At 39.2% G+C, this 16,972-nt stretch overlaps 5 non-coding genes and 13 pseudogenes across 5 annotated transcripts; all 18 read left to right on the top strand.

The window, feature by feature from the left end:
- Positions 1-385: 385 nt before the first annotated feature.
- LOC118945832 (small nucleolar RNA U3) lies at positions 386-601 on the top strand. The gene has a single exon (XR_005040990.1). It is a non-coding gene; the product is annotated as a small nucleolar RNA U3 (small nucleolar RNA).
- A 787-nt stretch (positions 602-1,388) lies between these two features.
- Positions 1,389-1,604, top strand: LOC118945960 (small nucleolar RNA U3). Its single transcript, XR_005041113.1, has one exon. It is a non-coding gene; the product is annotated as a small nucleolar RNA U3 (small nucleolar RNA).
- A 713-nt stretch (positions 1,605-2,317) lies between these two features.
- On the top strand, positions 2,318-2,501 carry LOC118945885 (small nucleolar RNA U3; annotated as a pseudogene).
- Positions 2,502-3,214: 713 nt separating this feature from the next.
- Positions 3,215-3,398, top strand: LOC118945884 (small nucleolar RNA U3; annotated as a pseudogene).
- A 787-nt stretch (positions 3,399-4,185) lies between these two features.
- On the top strand, positions 4,186-4,401 carry LOC118945970 (small nucleolar RNA U3). The gene has a single exon (XR_005041123.1). It is a non-coding gene; the product is annotated as a small nucleolar RNA U3 (small nucleolar RNA).
- Positions 4,402-5,188: 787 nt separating this feature from the next.
- Positions 5,189-5,404, top strand: LOC118945959 (small nucleolar RNA U3). Its single transcript, XR_005041112.1, has one exon. It is a non-coding gene; the product is annotated as a small nucleolar RNA U3 (small nucleolar RNA).
- Positions 5,405-6,117: 713 nt separating this feature from the next.
- On the top strand, positions 6,118-6,301 carry LOC118945883 (small nucleolar RNA U3; annotated as a pseudogene).
- A 713-nt stretch (positions 6,302-7,014) lies between these two features.
- On the top strand, positions 7,015-7,198 carry LOC118945882 (small nucleolar RNA U3; annotated as a pseudogene).
- A 787-nt stretch (positions 7,199-7,985) lies between these two features.
- LOC118945834 (small nucleolar RNA U3) lies at positions 7,986-8,201 on the top strand. The gene has a single exon (XR_005040992.1). It is a non-coding gene; the product is annotated as a small nucleolar RNA U3 (small nucleolar RNA).
- Positions 8,202-8,914: 713 nt separating this feature from the next.
- Positions 8,915-9,098, top strand: LOC118945880 (small nucleolar RNA U3; annotated as a pseudogene).
- A 713-nt stretch (positions 9,099-9,811) lies between these two features.
- LOC118945879 (small nucleolar RNA U3) lies at positions 9,812-9,995 on the top strand (annotated as a pseudogene).
- A 713-nt stretch (positions 9,996-10,708) lies between these two features.
- Positions 10,709-10,892, top strand: LOC118945877 (small nucleolar RNA U3; annotated as a pseudogene).
- Positions 10,893-11,605: 713 nt separating this feature from the next.
- LOC118945878 (small nucleolar RNA U3) lies at positions 11,606-11,789 on the top strand (annotated as a pseudogene).
- A 713-nt stretch (positions 11,790-12,502) lies between these two features.
- Positions 12,503-12,686, top strand: LOC118945893 (small nucleolar RNA U3; annotated as a pseudogene).
- A 713-nt stretch (positions 12,687-13,399) lies between these two features.
- LOC118945894 (small nucleolar RNA U3) lies at positions 13,400-13,583 on the top strand (annotated as a pseudogene).
- A 713-nt stretch (positions 13,584-14,296) lies between these two features.
- Positions 14,297-14,480, top strand: LOC149983902 (small nucleolar RNA U3; annotated as a pseudogene).
- Positions 14,481-15,193: 713 nt separating this feature from the next.
- Positions 15,194-15,377, top strand: LOC149983901 (small nucleolar RNA U3; annotated as a pseudogene).
- Positions 15,378-16,090: 713 nt separating this feature from the next.
- LOC149983900 (small nucleolar RNA U3) lies at positions 16,091-16,274 on the top strand (annotated as a pseudogene).
- Positions 16,275-16,972: the final 698 nt, after the last annotated feature.

The raw sequence follows: 16,972 nt of genomic DNA, 5'->3' as shown, positions 1-16,972 counted from the left end.
TCTTTGTCTCACAAACACAGCTCTATCTCAGCCCCCGTTAATCACACAGACTAACTCTTGGTACCACTGGATGCAGAAGACAGAGACGAATCTGATGGTACAACCCATACGTCTATAGCTAAAACACACAATGTTTAAAAGGGGGTAGAATTCAACACAAATAACCGGCTTTGAAATATGGATGGCTGTCCATCAACATTAGGTCATATTTTACCTGTTGGCAACCAGCATCACTGACCATTTTTCTCAATTGAGAAACCTAGCAATTCTCCATAATTAACATAATTTGATTGCAACAACTGTTGATGCTGAGAATGCAACACAAACCGCTGGTGCAAATGCTCTTTTCAAGATGCTCCACCTTGATCACAACAACTTATGCACCAAGACTATACTTTCAGGGATCATTTCTATAGTGCGTTACTTGAGAAATGTGTGTATAAAGTGGTAGATCTCGCTATCCATGATGACGATTCAAGATATTCCCGTTCAGAGCATGAATCTGGTGGTTAGAAATGACATTGCTCATTTTTCTTCCACCTTTGATGACTGTTCCTTGTTCTTCAATGAACTTGGATGAAGGGAATATGTTCTGAGTGGATGATAACCATGTACAATAAAAGCTACTGAAATGTCTCCCAAATCCTTATCGTTAGTAAAATAAAACCTCTTGAATCAGTCCTGAGACCCCAGCAATAATCTTTTCAGTTTTCTGGCTTTCGTTGATCTCCATGTCCAGCCCTTATATTTTGCTTCAAAATGAGGAGTTTTAAAATGTTCCTTTCAGGACAACCTTTGACCTTCATACGTAGAAGAACCTTGTAATTTCTAACAACTTTTTGGTAGCTTGTGAGCGTCATAGAGCAAAACATGTTACATGTGCATGTTCGATAGAGTCTCAGCTTTTCATAGATAGCTTTTAGTAGTTTGTAATTCAAACCTTTCTGACTCTACAGATGTTTCTTTAAAAAAAAGACCCGGGCCTGGGCACCTTCGGAATCCGTCTTTGTCTCACAAACACAGCTCTATCTCAGCCCCCGTTAATCACACAGACTAACTCTTGGTACCACTGGATGCAGAAGACAGAGACGAATCTGATGGTACAACCCATACGTCTATAGCTAAAACACACAATGTTTAAAAGGGGGTAGAATTCAACACAAATAACCGGCTTTGAAATATGGATGGCTGTCCATCAACATTAGGTCATATTTTACCTGTTGGCAACCAGCATCGCTGACCATTTTTCTCAATTGAGAAACCTAGCAATTCTCCATAATTAACATAATTTGATTGCAACAACTGTTGATGCTGAGAATGCAACACAAACCGCTGGTGCAAATGCTCTTTTCAAGATGCTCCACCTTGATCACAACAACTTATGCACCAAGACTATACTTTCAGGGATCATTTCTATAGTGCGTTACTTGAGAAATGTGTGTCTAAAGTGGTAGATCTCGCTATCCATGATGACGATTCAAGATATTCCCGTTCAGAGCATGAATCTGGTGGTTAGAAATGACATTGCTCATTTTTCTTCCACCTTTGATGACTGTTCCTTGTTCTTCAATGAACTTGGATGAAGGGAATATGTTCTGAGTGGATGATAACCATGTACAATAAAAGCTACTGAAATGTCTCCCAAATCCTTATCGTTAGTAAAATAAAACCTCTTGAATCAGTCCTGAGACCCCAGCAATAATCTTTTCAGTTTTCTGGCTTTCGTTGATCTCCATGTCCAGCCCTTATATTTTGCTTCAAAATGAGGAGTTTTAAAATTTTCCTTTCAGGACAACCTTTGACCTTCATACGTAGAAGAACCTTGTACTTTCTAACAACTTTTTGGTAGCTTGTGAGCGTCATAGAGCAAAACATGTTACATGTGCATGTTCGATAGAGTCTCAGCTTTTCATAGATAGCTTTTAGTAATTTGTAATTCAAACCTTTCTGACTCTACAGATGTTTCTTTAAAAAAAAGACCCGGGCCTGGGCACCTTCGGAATCCGTCTTTGTCTCACAAACACAGCTCTATCTCAGCCCCCGTTAATCACACAGACTAACTCTTGGTAACACTGGATGCAGAAGACAGAGACGAATCTGATGGTACAACCCATACGTCTATAGCTAAAACACACAATGTTTAAAAGGGGGTAGAATTCAACACAAATAACCGGCTTTGAAATATGGATGGCTGTCCATCAACATTAGGTCATATTTTACCTGTTGGCAACCAGCATCGCTGACCATTTTTCTCAATTGAGAAACCTAGCAATTCTCCATAATTAACATAATTTGATTGCAACAACTGTTGATGCTAATGTTACTTGAGAAATGTGTGTCTAAAGTGGTAGATCTCGCTATCCATGATGACGATTCAAGATATTCCCATTCAGAGCATGAATCTGGTGGCTAGAAATGACCTTGCTCATTTTTCTTCCACCTTTGATGACTGTTCCTTGTTCTTCAATGAACGTGGATGAAGGGAATATGTTCTGAGTGGATGATAACCATGTACAATAAAAGCTACTGAAATGTCTCCCAAATCCTTATCGTTAGTAAAATAAAACCTCTTGAATCAGTCCTGAGACCCCAGCAATAATCTTTTCAGTTTTCTGGCTTTCGTTGATCTCCATGTCCAGCCCTTATATTTTGCTTCAAAATGAGGAGTTTTAAAATTTTCCTTTCAGGACAACCTTTGACCTTCATACGTAGAAGAACCTTGTACTTTCTAACAACTTTTTGGTAGCATGTGAGCGTCATAGAGCAAAACATGTTACATGTGCATGTTCGATAGAGTCTCAGCTTTTCATAGATAGCTTTTAGTAATTTGTAATTCAAACCTTTCTGACTCTACAGATATTTCTTTAAAAAAAAGACCCGGGCCTGGGCACCTTCGGAATCCGTCTTTGTCTCACAAACACAGCTCTATCTCAGCCCCCGTTAATCACACAGACTAACTCTTGGTACCACTGGATGCAGAAGACAGAGACGAATCTGATGGTACAACCCATACGTCTATAGCTAAAACACACAATGTTTAAAAGGGGGTAGAATTCAACACAAATAACCGGCTTTGAAATATGGATGGCTGTCCATCAACATTAGGTCATATTTTACCTGTTGGCAACCAGCATCGCTGACCATTTTTCTCAATTGAGAAACCTAGCAATTCTCCATAATTAACATAATTTGATTGCAACAACTGTTGATGCTAATGTTACTTGAGAAATGTGTGTCTAAAGTGGTAGATCTCGCTATCCATGATGACGATTCAAGATATTCCCATTCAGAGCATGAATCTGGTGGCTAGAAATGACCTTGCTCATTTTTCTTCCACCTTTGATGACTGTTCCTTGTTCTTCAATGAACGTGGATGAAGGGAATATGTTCTGAGTGGATGATAACCATGTACAATAAAAGCTACTGAAATGTCTCCCAAATCCTTATCGTTAGTAAAATAAAACCTCTTGAATCAGTCCTGAGACCCCAGCAATAATCTTTTCCGTTTTCTGGCTTTCGTTGATCTCCATGTCCAGCCCTTATATTTTGCTTCAAAATGAGGAGTTTTAAAATGTTCCTTTCAGGACAACCTTTGACCTTCATACGTAGAAGAACCTTGTACTTTCTAACAACTTTTTGGTAGCTTGTGAGCGTCATAGAGCAAATCATGTTACATGTGCATGTTCGATAGAGTCTCAGCTTTTCATAGATAGCTTTTAGTAGTTTGTAATTCAAACCTTTCTGACTCTACAGATGTTTCTGTAAAAAAAAGACCCGGGCCTGGGCACCTTCGGAATCCGTCTTTGTCTCACAAACACAGCTCTATCTCAGCCCCCGTTAATCACACAGACTAACTCTTGGTACCACTGGATGCAGAAGACAGAGACGAATCTGATGGTACAACCCATACGTCTATAGCTAAAACACACAATGTTTAAAAGGGGGTAGAATTCAACACAAATAACCGGCTTTGAAATATGGATGGCTGTCCATCAACATTAGGTCATATTTTACCTGTTGGCAACCAGCATCACTGACCATTTTTCTCAATTGAGAAACCTAGCAATTCTCCATAATTAACATAATTTGATTGCAACAACTGTTGATGCTGAGAATGCAACACAAACCGCTGGTGCAAATGCTCTTTTCAAGATGCTCCACCTTGATCACAACAACTTATGCACCAAGACTATACTTTCAGGGATCATTTCTATAGTGCGTTACTTGAGAAATGTGTGTATAAAGTGGTAGATCTCGCTATCCATGATGACGATTCAAGATATTCCCGTTCAGAGCATGAATCTGGTGGTTAGAAATGACATTGCTCATTTTTCTTCCACCTTTGATGACTGTTCCTTGTTCTTCAATGAACTTGGATGAAGGGAATATGTTCTGAGTGGATGATAACCATGTACAATAAAAGCTACTGAAATGTCTCCCAAATCCTTATCGTTAGTAAAATAAAACCTCTTGAATCAGTCCTGAGACCCCAGCAATAATCTTTTCAGTTTTCTGGCTTTCGTTGATCTCCATGTCCAGCCCTTATATTTTGCTTCAAAATGAGGAGTTTTAAAATGTTCCTTTCAGGACAACCTTTGACCTTCATACGTAGAAGAACCTTGTAATTTCTAACAACTTTTTGGTAGCTTGTGAGCGTCATAGAGCAAAACATGTTACATGTGCATGTTCGATAGAGTCTCAGCTTTTCATAGATAGCTTTTAGTAGTTTGTAATTCAAACCTTTCTGACTCTACAGATGTTTCTTTAAAAAAAAGACCCGGGCCTGGGCACCTTCGGAATCCGTCTTTGTCTCACAAACACAGCTCTATCTCAGCCCCCGTTAATCACACAGACTAACTCTTGGTACCACTGGATGCAGAAGACAGAGACGAATCTGATGGTACAACCCATACGTCTATAGCTAAAACACACAATGTTTAAAAGGGGGTAGAATTCAACACAAATAACCGGCTTTGAAATATGGATGGCTGTCCATCAACATTAGGTCATATTTTACCTGTTGGCAACCAGCATCGCTGACCATTTTTCTCAATTGAGAAACCTAGCAATTCTCCATAATTAACATAATTTGATTGCAACAACTGTTGATGCTGAGAATGCAACACAAACCGCTGGTGCAAATGCTCTTTTCAAGATGCTCCACCTTGATCACAACAACTTATGCACCAAGACTATACTTTCAGGGATCATTTCTATAGTGCGTTACTTGAGAAATGTGTGTCTAAAGTGGTAGATCTCGCTATCCATGATGACGATTCAAGATATTCCCGTTCAGAGCATGAATCTGGTGGTTAGAAATGACATTGCTCATTTTTCTTCCACCTTTGATGACTGTTCCTTGTTCTTCAATGAACTTGGATGAAGGGAATATGTTCTGAGTGGATGATAACCATGTACAATAAAAGCTACTGAAATGTCTCCCAAATCCTTATCGTTAGTAAAATAAAACCTCTTGAATCAGTCCTGAGACCCCAGCAATAATCTTTTCAGTTTTCTGGCTTTCGTTGATCTCCATGTCCAGCCCTTATATTTTGCTTCAAAATGAGGAGTTTTAAAATTTTCCTTTCAGGACAACCTTTGACCTTCATACGTAGAAGAACCTTGTACTTTCTAACAACTTTTTGGTAGCTTGTGAGCGTCATAGAGCAAAACATGTTACATGTGCATGTTCGATAGAGTCTCAGCTTTTCATAGATAGCTTTTAGTAATTTGTAATTCAAACCTTTCTGACTCTACAGATGTTTCTTTAAAAAAAAGACCCGGGCCTGGGCACCTTCGGAATCCGTCTTTGTCTCACAAACACAGCTCTATCTCAGCCCCCGTTAATCACACAGACTAACTCTTGGTAACACTGGATGCAGAAGACAGAGACGAATCTGATGGTACAACCCATACGTCTATAGCTAAAACACACAATGTTTAAAAGGGGGTAGAATTCAACACAAATAACCGGCTTTGAAATATGGATGGCTGTCCATCAACATTAGGTCATATTTTACCTGTTGGCAACCAGCATCGCTGACCATTTTTCTCAATTGAGAAACCTAGCAATTCTCCATAATTAACATAATTTGATTGCAACAACTGTTGATGCTAATGTTACTTGAGAAATGTGTGTCTAAAGTGGTAGATCTCGCTATCCATGATGACGATTCAAGATATTCCCATTCAGAGCATGAATCTGGTGGCTAGAAATGACCTTGCTCATTTTTCTTCCACCTTTGATGACTGTTCCTTGTTCTTCAATGAACGTGGATGAAGGGAATATGTTCTGAGTGGATGATAACCATGTACAATAAAAGCTACTGAAATGTCTCCCAAATCCTTATCGTTAGTAAAATAAAACCTCTTGAATCAGTCCTGAGACCCCAGCAATAATCTTTTCAGTTTTCTGGCTTTCGTTGATCTCCATGTCCAGCCCTTATATTTTGCTTCAAAATGAGGAGTTTTAAAATTTTCCTTTCAGGACAACCTTTGACCTTCATACGTAGAAGAACCTTGTACTTTCTAACAACTTTTTGGTAGCATGTGAGCGTCATAGAGCAAAACATGTTACATGTGCATGTTCGATAGAGTCTCAGCTTTTCATAGATAGCTTTTAGTAATTTGTAATTCAAACCTTTCTGACTCTACAGATATTTCTTTAAAAAAAAGACCCGGGCCTGGGCACCTTCGGAATCCGTCTTTGTCTCACAAACACAGCTCTATCTCAGCCCCCGTTAATCACACAGACTAACTCTTGGTAACACTGGATGCAGAAGACAGAGACGAATCTGATGGTACAACCCATACGTCTATAGCTAAAACACACAATGTTTAAAAGGGGGTAGAATTCAACACAAATAACCGGCTTTGAAATATGGATGGCTGTCCATCAACATTAGGTCATATTTTACCTGTTGGCAACCAGCATCGCTGACCATTTTTCTCAATTGAGAAACCTAGCAATTCTCCATAATTAACATAATTTGATTGCAACAACTGTTGATGCTAATGTTACTTGAGAAATGTGTGTCTAAAGTGGTAGATCTCGCTATCCATGATGACGATTCAAGATATTCCCATTCAGAGCATGAATCTGGTGGCTAGAAATGACCTTGCTCATTTTTCTTCCACCTTTGATGACTGTTCCTTGTTCTTCAATGAACGTGGATGAAGGGAATATGTTCTGAGTGGATGATAACCATGTACAATAAAAGGTACTGAAATGTCTCCCAAATCCTTATCGTTAGTAAAATAAAACCTCTTGAATCAGTCCTGAGACCCCAGCAATAATCTTTTCAGTTTTCTGGCTTTCGTTGATCTCCATGTCCAGCCCTTATATTTTGCTTCAAAATGAGGAGTTTTAAAATTTTCCTTTCAGGACAACCTTTGACCTTCATACGTAGAAGAACCTTGTACTTTCTAACAACTTTTTGGTAGCATGTGAGCGTCATAGAGCAAAACATGTTACATGTGCATGTTCGATAGAGTCTCAGCTTTTCATAGATAGCTTTTAGTAATTTGTAATTCAAACCTTTCTGACTCTACAGATGTTTCTTTAAAAAAAAGACCCGGGCCTGGGCACCTTCGGAATCCGTCTTTGTCTCACAAACACAGCTCTATCTCAGCCCCCGTTAATCACACAGACTAACTCTTGGTACCACTGGATCTAGAAGACAGAGACGAATCTGATGGTACAACCCATACGTCTATAGCTAAAACACACAATGTTTAAAAGGGGGTAGAATTCAACACAAATAACCGGCTTTGAAATATGGATGGCTGTCCATCAACATTAGGTCATATTTTACCTGTTGGCAACCAGCATCGCTGACCATTTTTCTCAATTGAGAAACCTAGCAATTCTCCATAATTAACATAATTTGATTGCAACAACTGTTGATGCTGAGAATGCAACACAAACCGCTGGTGCAAATGCTCTTTTCAAGATGCTCCACCTTGATCACAACAACTTACGCACCAAGACTATACTTTCAGGGATCATTTCTATAGTGCGTTACTTGAGAAATGTGTGTATAAAGTGGTAGATCTCGCTATCCATGATGACGATTCAAGATATTCCCATTCAGAGCATGAATCTGGTGGCTAGAAATGACCTTGCTCATTTTTCTTCCACCTTTGATGACTGTTCCTTGTTCTTCAATGAATGTGGATGAAGGGAATATGTTCTGAGTGGATGATAACCATGTACAATAAAAGCTACTGAAATGTCTCCCAAATCCTTATCGTTAGTAAAATAAAACCTCTTGAATCAGTCCTGAGACCCCAGCAATAATCTTTTCCGTTTTCTGGCTTTCGTTGATCTCCATGTCCAGCCCTTATATTTTGCTTCAAAATGAGGAGTTTTAAAATTTTCCTTTCAGGACAACCTTTGACCTTCATACGTAGAAGAACCTTGTACTTTCTAACAACGTTTTGGTAGCTTGTGAGCGTCATAGAGCAAAACATGTTACATGTGCATGTTCGATAGAGTCTCAGCTTTTCATAGATAGCTTTTAGTAGTTTGTAATTCAAACCTTTCTGACTCTACAGATGTTTCTTTAAAAAAAAGACCCGGGCCTGGGCACCTTCGGAATCCGTCTTTGTCTCACAAACACAGCTCTATCTCAGCCCCCGTTAATCACACAGACTAACTCTTGGTACCACTGGATGCAGAAGACAGAGACGAATCTGATGGTACAACCCATACGTCTATAGCTAAAACACACAATGTTTAAAAGGGGGTAGAATTCAACACAAATAACCGGCTTTGAAATATGGATGGCTGTCCATCAACATTAGGTCATATTTTACCTGTTGGCAACCAGCATCGCTGACCATTTTTCTCAATTGAGAAACCTAGCAATTCTCCATAATTAACATAATTTGATTGCAACAACTGTTGATGCTAATGTTACTTGAGAAATGTGTGTCTAAAGTGGTAGATCTCGCTATCCATGATGACGATTCAAGATATTCCCATTCAGAGCATGAATCTGGTGGCTAGAAATGACCTTGCTCATTTTTCTTCCACCTTTGATGACTGTTCCTTGTTCTTCAATGAACGTGGATGAAGGGAATATGTTCTGAGTGGATGATAACCATGTACAATAAAAGCTACTGAAATGTCTCCCAAATCCTTATCGTTAGTAAAATAAAACCTCTTGAATCAGTCCTGAGACCCCAGCAATAATCTTTTCCGTTTTCTGGCTTTCGTTGATCTCCATGTCCAGCCCTTATATTTTGCTTCAAAATGAGGAGTTTTAAAATGTTCCTTTCATGACAACCTTTGACCTTCATACGTAGAAGAACCTTGTACTTTCTAACAACTTTTTGGTAGCTTGTGAGCGTCATAGAGCAAATCATGTTACATGTGCATGTTCGATAGAGTCTCAGATTTTCATAGATAGCTTTTAGTAGTTTGTAATTCAAACCTTTCTGACTCTACAGATGTTTCTGTAAAAAAAAGACCCGGGCCTGGGCACCTTCGGAATCCGTCTTTGTCTCACAAACACAGCTCTATCTCAGCCCCCGTTAATCACACAGACTAACTCTTGGTACCACTGGATGCAGAAGACAGAGACGAATCTGATGGCACAACCCATACGTCTATAGCTAAAACACACAATGTTTAAAAGGGGGTAGAATTCAACACAAATAACCGGCTTTGAAATATGGATGGCTGTCCATCAACATTAGGTCATATTTTACCTGTTGGCAACCAGCATCGCTGACCATTTTTCTCAATTGAGAAACCTAGCAATTCTCCATAATTAACATAATTTGATTGCAACAACTGTTGATGCTAATGTTACTTGAGAAATGTGTGTCTAAAGTGGTAGATCTCGCTATCCATGATGACGATTCAAGATATTCCCATTCAGAGCATGAATCTGGTGGCTAGAAATGACCTTGCTCATTTTTCTTCCACCTTTGATGACTGTTCCTTGTTCTTCAATGAACGTGGATGAAGGGAATATGTTCTGAGTGGATGATAACCATGTACAATAAAAGCTACTGAAATGTCTCCCAAATCCTTATCGTTAGTAAAATAAAACCTCTTGAATCAGTCCTGAGACCCCAGCAATAATCTTTTCCGTTTTCTGGCTTTCGTTGATCTCCATGTCCAGCCCTTATATTTTGCTTCAAAATGAGGAGTTTTAAAATGTTCCTTTCATGACAACCTTTGACCTTCATACGTAGAAGAACCTTGTACTTTCTAACAACTTTTTGGTAGCTTGTGAGCGTCATAGAGCAAATCATGTTACATGTGCATGTTCGATAGAGTCTCAGATTTTCATAGATAGCTTTTAGTAGTTTGTAATTCAAACCTTTCTGACTCTACAGATGTTTCTGTAAAAAAAAGACCCGGGCCTGGGCACCTTCGGAATCCGTCTTTGTCTCACAAACACAGCTCTATCTCAGCCCCCGTTAATCACACAGACTAACTCTTGGTACCACTGGATGCAGAAGACAGAGACGAATCTGATGGCACAACCCATACGTCTATAGCTAAAACACACAATGTTTAAAAGGGGGTAGAATTCAACACAAATAACCGGCTTTGAAATATGGATGGCTGTCCATCAACATTAGGTCATATTTTACCTGTTGGCAACCAGCATCGCTGACCATTTTTCTCAATTGAGAAACCTAGCAATTCTCCATAATTAACATAATTTGATTGCAACAACTGTTGATGCTAATGTTACTTGAGAAATGTGTGTCTAAAGTGGTAGATCTCGCTATCCATGATGACGATTCAAGATATTCCCATTCAGAGCATGAATCTGGTGGCTAGAAATGACCTTGCTCATTTTTCTTCCACCTTTGATGACTGTTCCTTGTTCTTCAATGAACGTGGATGAAGGGAATATGTTCTGAGTGGATGATAACCATGTACAATAAAAGCTACTGAAATGTCTCCCAAATCCTTATCGTTAGTAAAATAAAACCTCTTGAATCAGTCCTGAGACCCCAGCAATAATCTTTTCCGTTTTCTGGCTTTCGTTGATCTCCATGTCCAGCCCTTATATTTTGCTTCAAAATGAGGAGTTTTAAAATGTTCCTTTCAGGACAACCTTTGACCTTCATACGTAGAAGAACCTTGTACTTTCTAACAACTTTTTGGTAGCTTGTGAGCGTCATAGAGCAAATCATGTTACATGTGCATGTTCGATAGAGTCTCAGCTTTTCATAGATAGCTTTTAGTAGTTTGTAATTCAAACCTTTCTGTCTCTACAGATGTTTCTTTAAAAAAAAGACCCGGGCCTGGGCACCTTCGGAATCCGTCTTTGTCTCACAAACACAGCTCTATCTCAGCCCCCGTTAATCACACAGACTAACTCTTGGTACCACTGGATGCAGAAGACAGAGACGAATCTGATGGTACAACCCATACGTCTATAGCTAAAACACACAATGTTTAAAAGGGGGTAGAATTCAACACAAATAACCGGCTTTGAAATATGGATGGCTGTCCATCAACATTAGGTCATATTTTACCTGTTGGCAACCAGCATCGCTGACCATTTTTCTCAATTGAGAAACCTAGCAATTCTCCATAATTAACATAATTTGATTGCAACAACTGTTGATGCTAATGTTACTTGAGAAATGTGTGTCTAAAGTGGTAGATCTCGCTATCCATGATGACGATTCAAGATATTCCCATTCAGAGCATGAATCTGGTGGCTAGAAATGACCTTGCTCATTTTTCTTCCACCTTTGATGACTGTTCCTTGTTCTTCAATGAACGTGGATGAAGGGAATATGTTCTGAGTGGATGATAACCATGTACAATAAAAGCTACTGAAATGTCTCCCAAATCCTTATCGTTAGTAAAATAAAACCTCTTGAATCAGTCCTGAGACCCCAGCAATAATCTTTTCCGTTTTCTGGCTTTCGTTGATCTCCATGTCCAGCCCTTATATTTTGCTTCAAAATGAGGAGTTTTAAAATGTTCCTTTCATGACAACCTTTGACCTTCATACGTAGAAGAACCTTGTACTTTCTAACAACTTTTTGGTAGCTTGTGAGCGTCATAGAGCAAATCATGTTACATGTGCATGTTCGATAGAGTCTCAGCTTTTCATAGATAGCTTTTAGTAGTTTGTAATTCAAACCTTTCTGACTCTACAGATGTTTCTTTAAAAAAAAGACCCGGGCCTGGGCACCTTCGGAATCCGTCTTTGTCTCACAAACACAGCTCTATCTCAGCCCCCGTTAATCACACAGACTAACTCTTGGTACCACTGGATGCAGAAGACAGAGACGAATCTGATGGCACAACCCATACGTCTATAGCTAAAACACACAATGTTTAAAAGGGGGTAGAATTCAACACAAATAACCGGCTTTGAAATATGGATGGCTGTCCATCAACATTAGGTCATATTTTACCTGTTGGCAACCAGCATCGCTGACCATTTTTCTCAATTGAGAAACCTAGCAATTCTCCATAATTAACATAATTTGATTGCAACAACTGTTGATGCTAATGTTACTTGAGAAATGTGTGTCTAAAGTGGTAGATCTCGCTATCCATGATGACGATTCAAGATATTCCCATTCAGAGCATGAATCTGGTGGCTAGAAATGACCTTGCTCATTTTTCTTCCACCTTTGATGACTGTTCCTTGTTCTTCAATGAACGTGGATGAAGGGAATATGTTCTGAGTGGATGATAACCATGTACAATAAAAGCTACTGAAATGTCTCCCAAATCCTTATCGTTAGTAAAATAAAACCTCTTGAATCAGTCCTGAGACCCCAGCAATAATCTTTTCCGTTTTCTGGCTTTCGTTGATCTCCATGTCCAGCCCTTATATTTTGCTTCAAAATGAGGAGTTTTAAAATGTTCCTTTCATGACAACCTTTGACCTTCATACGTAGAAGAACCTTGTACTTTCTAACAACTTTTTGGTAGCTTGTGAGCGTCATAGAGCAAATCATGTTACATGTGCATGTTCGATAGAGTCTCAGCTTTTCATAGATAGCTTTTAGTAGTTTGTAATTCAAACCTTTCTGACTCTACAGATGTTTCTTTAAAAAAAAGACCCGGGCCTGGGCACCTTCGGAATCCGTCTTTGTCTCACAAACACAGCTCTATCTCAGCCCCCGTTAATCACACAGACTAACTCTTGGTACCACTGGATGCAGAAGACAGAGACGAATCTGATGGTACAACCCATACGTCTATAGCTAAAACACACAATGTTTAAAAGGGGGTAGAATTCAACACAAATAACCGGCTTTGAAATATGGATGGCTGTCCATCAACATTAGGTCATATTTTACCTGTTGGCAACCAGCATCGCTGACCATTTTTCTCAATTGAGAAACCTAGCAATTCTCCATAATTAACATAATTTGATTGCAACAACTGTTGATGCTAATGTTACTTGAGAAATGTGTGTCTAAAGTGGTAGATCTCGCTATCCATGATGACGATTCAAGATATTCCCATTCAGAGCATGAATCTGGTGGCTAGAAATGACCTTGCTCATTTTTCTTCCACCTTTGATGACTGTTCCTTGTTCTTCAATGAACGTGGATGAAGGGAATATGTTCTGAGTGGATGATAACCATGTACAATAAAAGCTACTGAAATGTCTCCCAAATCCTTATCGTTAGTAAAATAAAACCTCTTGAATCAGTCCTGAGACCCCAGCAATAATCTTTTCCGTTTTCTGGCTTTCGTTGATCTCCATGTCCAGCCCTTATATTTTGCTTCAAAATGAGGAGTTTTAAAATGTTCCTTTCATGACAACCTTTGACCTTCATACGTAGAAGAACCTTGTACTTTCTAACAACTTTTTGGTAGCTTGTGAGCGTCATAGAGCAAATCATGTTACATGTGCATGTTCGATAGAGTCTCAGCTTTTCATAGATAGCTTTTAGTAGTTTGTAATTCAAACCTTTCTGACTCTACAGATGTTTCTTTAAAAAAAAGACCCGGGCCTGGGCACCTTCGGAATCCGTCTTTGTCTCACAAACACAGCTCTATCTCAGCCCCCGTTAATCACACAGACTAACTCTTGGTACCACTGGATGCAGAAGACAGAGACGAATCTGATGGTACAACCCATACGTCTATAGCTAAAACACACAATGTTTAAAAGGGGGTAGAATTCAACACAAATAACCGGCTTTGAAATATGGATGGCTGTCCATCAACATTAGGTCATATTTTACCTGTTGGCAACCAGCATCGCTGACCATTTTTCTCAATTGAGAAACCTAGCAATTCTCCATAATTAACATAATTTGATTGCAACAACTGTTGATGCTAATGTTACTTGAGAAATGTGTGTCTAAAGTGGTAGATCTCGCTATCCATGATGACGATTCAAGATATTCCCATTCAGAGCATGAATCTGGTGGCTAGAAATGACCTTGCTCATTTTTCTTCCACCTTTGATGACTGTTCCTTGTTCTTCAATGAACGTGGATGAAGGGAATATGTTCTGAGTGGATGATAACCATGTACAATAAAAGCTACTGAAATGTCTCCCAAATCCTTATCGTTAGTAAAATAAAACCTCTTGAATCAGTCCTGAGACCCCAGCAATAATCTTTTCCGTTTTCTGGCTTTCGTTGATCTCCATGTCCAGCCCTTATATTTTGCTTCAAAATGAGGAGTTTTAAAATGTTCCTTTCATGACAACCTTTGACCTTCATACGTAGAAGAACCTTGTACTTTCTAACAACTTTTTGGTAGCTTGTGAGCGTCATAGAGCAAATCATGTTACATGTGCATGTTCGATAGAGTCTCAGATTTTCATAGATAGCTTTTAGTAGTTTGTAATTCAAACCTTTCTGACTCTACAGATGTTTCTGTAAAAAAAAGACCCGGGCCTGGGCACCTTCGGAATCCGTCTTTGTCTCACAAACACAGCTCTATCTCAGCCCCCGTTAATCACACAGACTAACTCTTGGTACCACTGGATGCAGAAGACAGAGACGAATCTGATGGCACAACCCATACGTCTATAGCTAAAACACACAATGTTTAAAAGGGGGTAGAATTCAACACAAATAACCGGCTTTGAAATATGGATGGCTGTCCATCAACATTAGGTCATATTTTACCTGTTGGCAACCAGCATCGCTGACCATTTTTCTCAATTGAGAAACCTAGCAATTCTCCATAATTAACATAATTTGATTGCAACAACTGTTGATGCTAATGTTACTTGAGAAATGTGTGTCTAAAGTGGTAGATCTCGCTATCCATGATGACGATTCAAGATATTCCCATTCAGAGCATGAATCTGGTGGCTAGAAATGACCTTGCTCATTTTTCTTCCACCTTTGATGACTGTTCCTTGTTCTTCAATGAACGTGGATGAAGGGAATATGTTCTGAGTGGATGATAACCATGTACAATAAAAGCTACTGAAATGTCTCCCAAATCCTTATCGTTAGTAAAATAAAACCTCTTGAATCAGTCCTGAGACCCCAGCAATAATCTTTTCCGTTTTCTGGCTTTCGTTGATCTCCATGTCCAGCCCTTATATTTTGCTTCAAAATGAGGAGTTTTAAAATGTTCCTTTCAGGACAACCTTTGACCTTCATACGTAGAAGAACCTTGTACTTTCTAACAACTTTTTGGTAGCTTGTGAGCGTCATAGAGCAAATCATGTTACATGTGCATGTTCGATAGAGTCTCAGCTTTTCATAGATAGCTTTTAGTAGTTTGTAATTCAAACCTTTCTGACTCTACAGATGTTTCTTTAAAAAAAAGACCCGGGCCTGGGCACCTTCGGAATCCGTCTTTGTCTCACAAACACAGCTCTATCTCAGCCCCCGTTAATCACACAGACTAACTCTTGGTACCACTGGATGCAGAAGACAGAGACGAATCTGATGGTACAACCCATACGTCTATAGCTAAAACACACAATGTTTAAAAGGGGGTAGAATTCAACACAAATAACCGGCTTTGAAATATGGATGGCTGTCCATCAACATTAGGTCATATTTTACCTGTTGGCAACCAGCATCGCTGACCATTTTTCTCAATTGAGAAACCTAGCAATTCTCCATAATTAACATAATTTGATTGCAACAACTGTTGATGCTAATGTTACTTGAGAAATGTGTGTCTAAAGTGGTAGATCTCGCTATCCATGATGACGATTCAAGATATTCCCATTCAGAGCATGAATCTGGTGGCTAGAAATGACCTTGCTCATTTTTCTTCCACCTTTGATGACTGTTCCTTGTTCTTCAATGAACGTGGATGAAGGGAATATGTTCTGAGTGGATGATAACCATGTACAATAAAAGCTACTGAAATGTCTCCCAAATCCTTATCGTTAGTAAAATAAAACCTCTTGAATCAGTCCTGAGACCCCAGCAATAATCTTTTCCGTTTTCTGGCTTTCGTTGATCTCCATGTCCAGCCCTTATATTTTGCTTCAAAATGAGGAGTTTTAAAATGTTCCTTTCAGGACAACCTTTGACCTTCATACGTAGAAGAACCTTGTACTTTCTAACAACTTTTTGGTAGCTTGTGAGCGTCATAGAGCAAATCATGTTACATGTGCATGTTCGATAGAGTCTCAGCTTTTCATAGATAGCTTTTAGTAGTTTGTAATTCAAACCTTTCTGACTCTACAGATGTTTCTTTAAAAAAAAGACCCGGGCCTGGGCACCTTCGGAATCCGTCTTTGTCTCACAAACACAGCTCTATCTCAGCCCCCGTTAATCACACAGACTAACTCTTGGTACCACTGGATGCAGAAGACAGAGACGAATCTGATGGTACAACCCATACGTCTATAGCTAAAACACACAATGTTTAAAAGGGGGTAGAATTCAACACAAATAACCGGCTTTGAAATATGGATGGCTGTCCATCAACATTAGGTCATATTTTACCTGTTGGCAACCAGCATCGCTGACCATTTTTCTCAATTGAGAAACCTAGCAATTCTCCATAATTAACATAATTTGATTGCAA

Source organism: Oncorhynchus mykiss, chromosome 4, assembly GCF_057628025.1.
Source record: "Oncorhynchus mykiss isolate SJ-2025 chromosome 4, ASM5762802v1, whole genome shotgun sequence".
NCBI classification, from domain to species: domain Eukaryota; kingdom Metazoa; phylum Chordata; class Actinopteri; order Salmoniformes; family Salmonidae; genus Oncorhynchus; species Oncorhynchus mykiss.
Note: the sequence above shows the minus strand (reverse complement) of the source record. Positions and strands in the feature narration are given on the sequence as shown.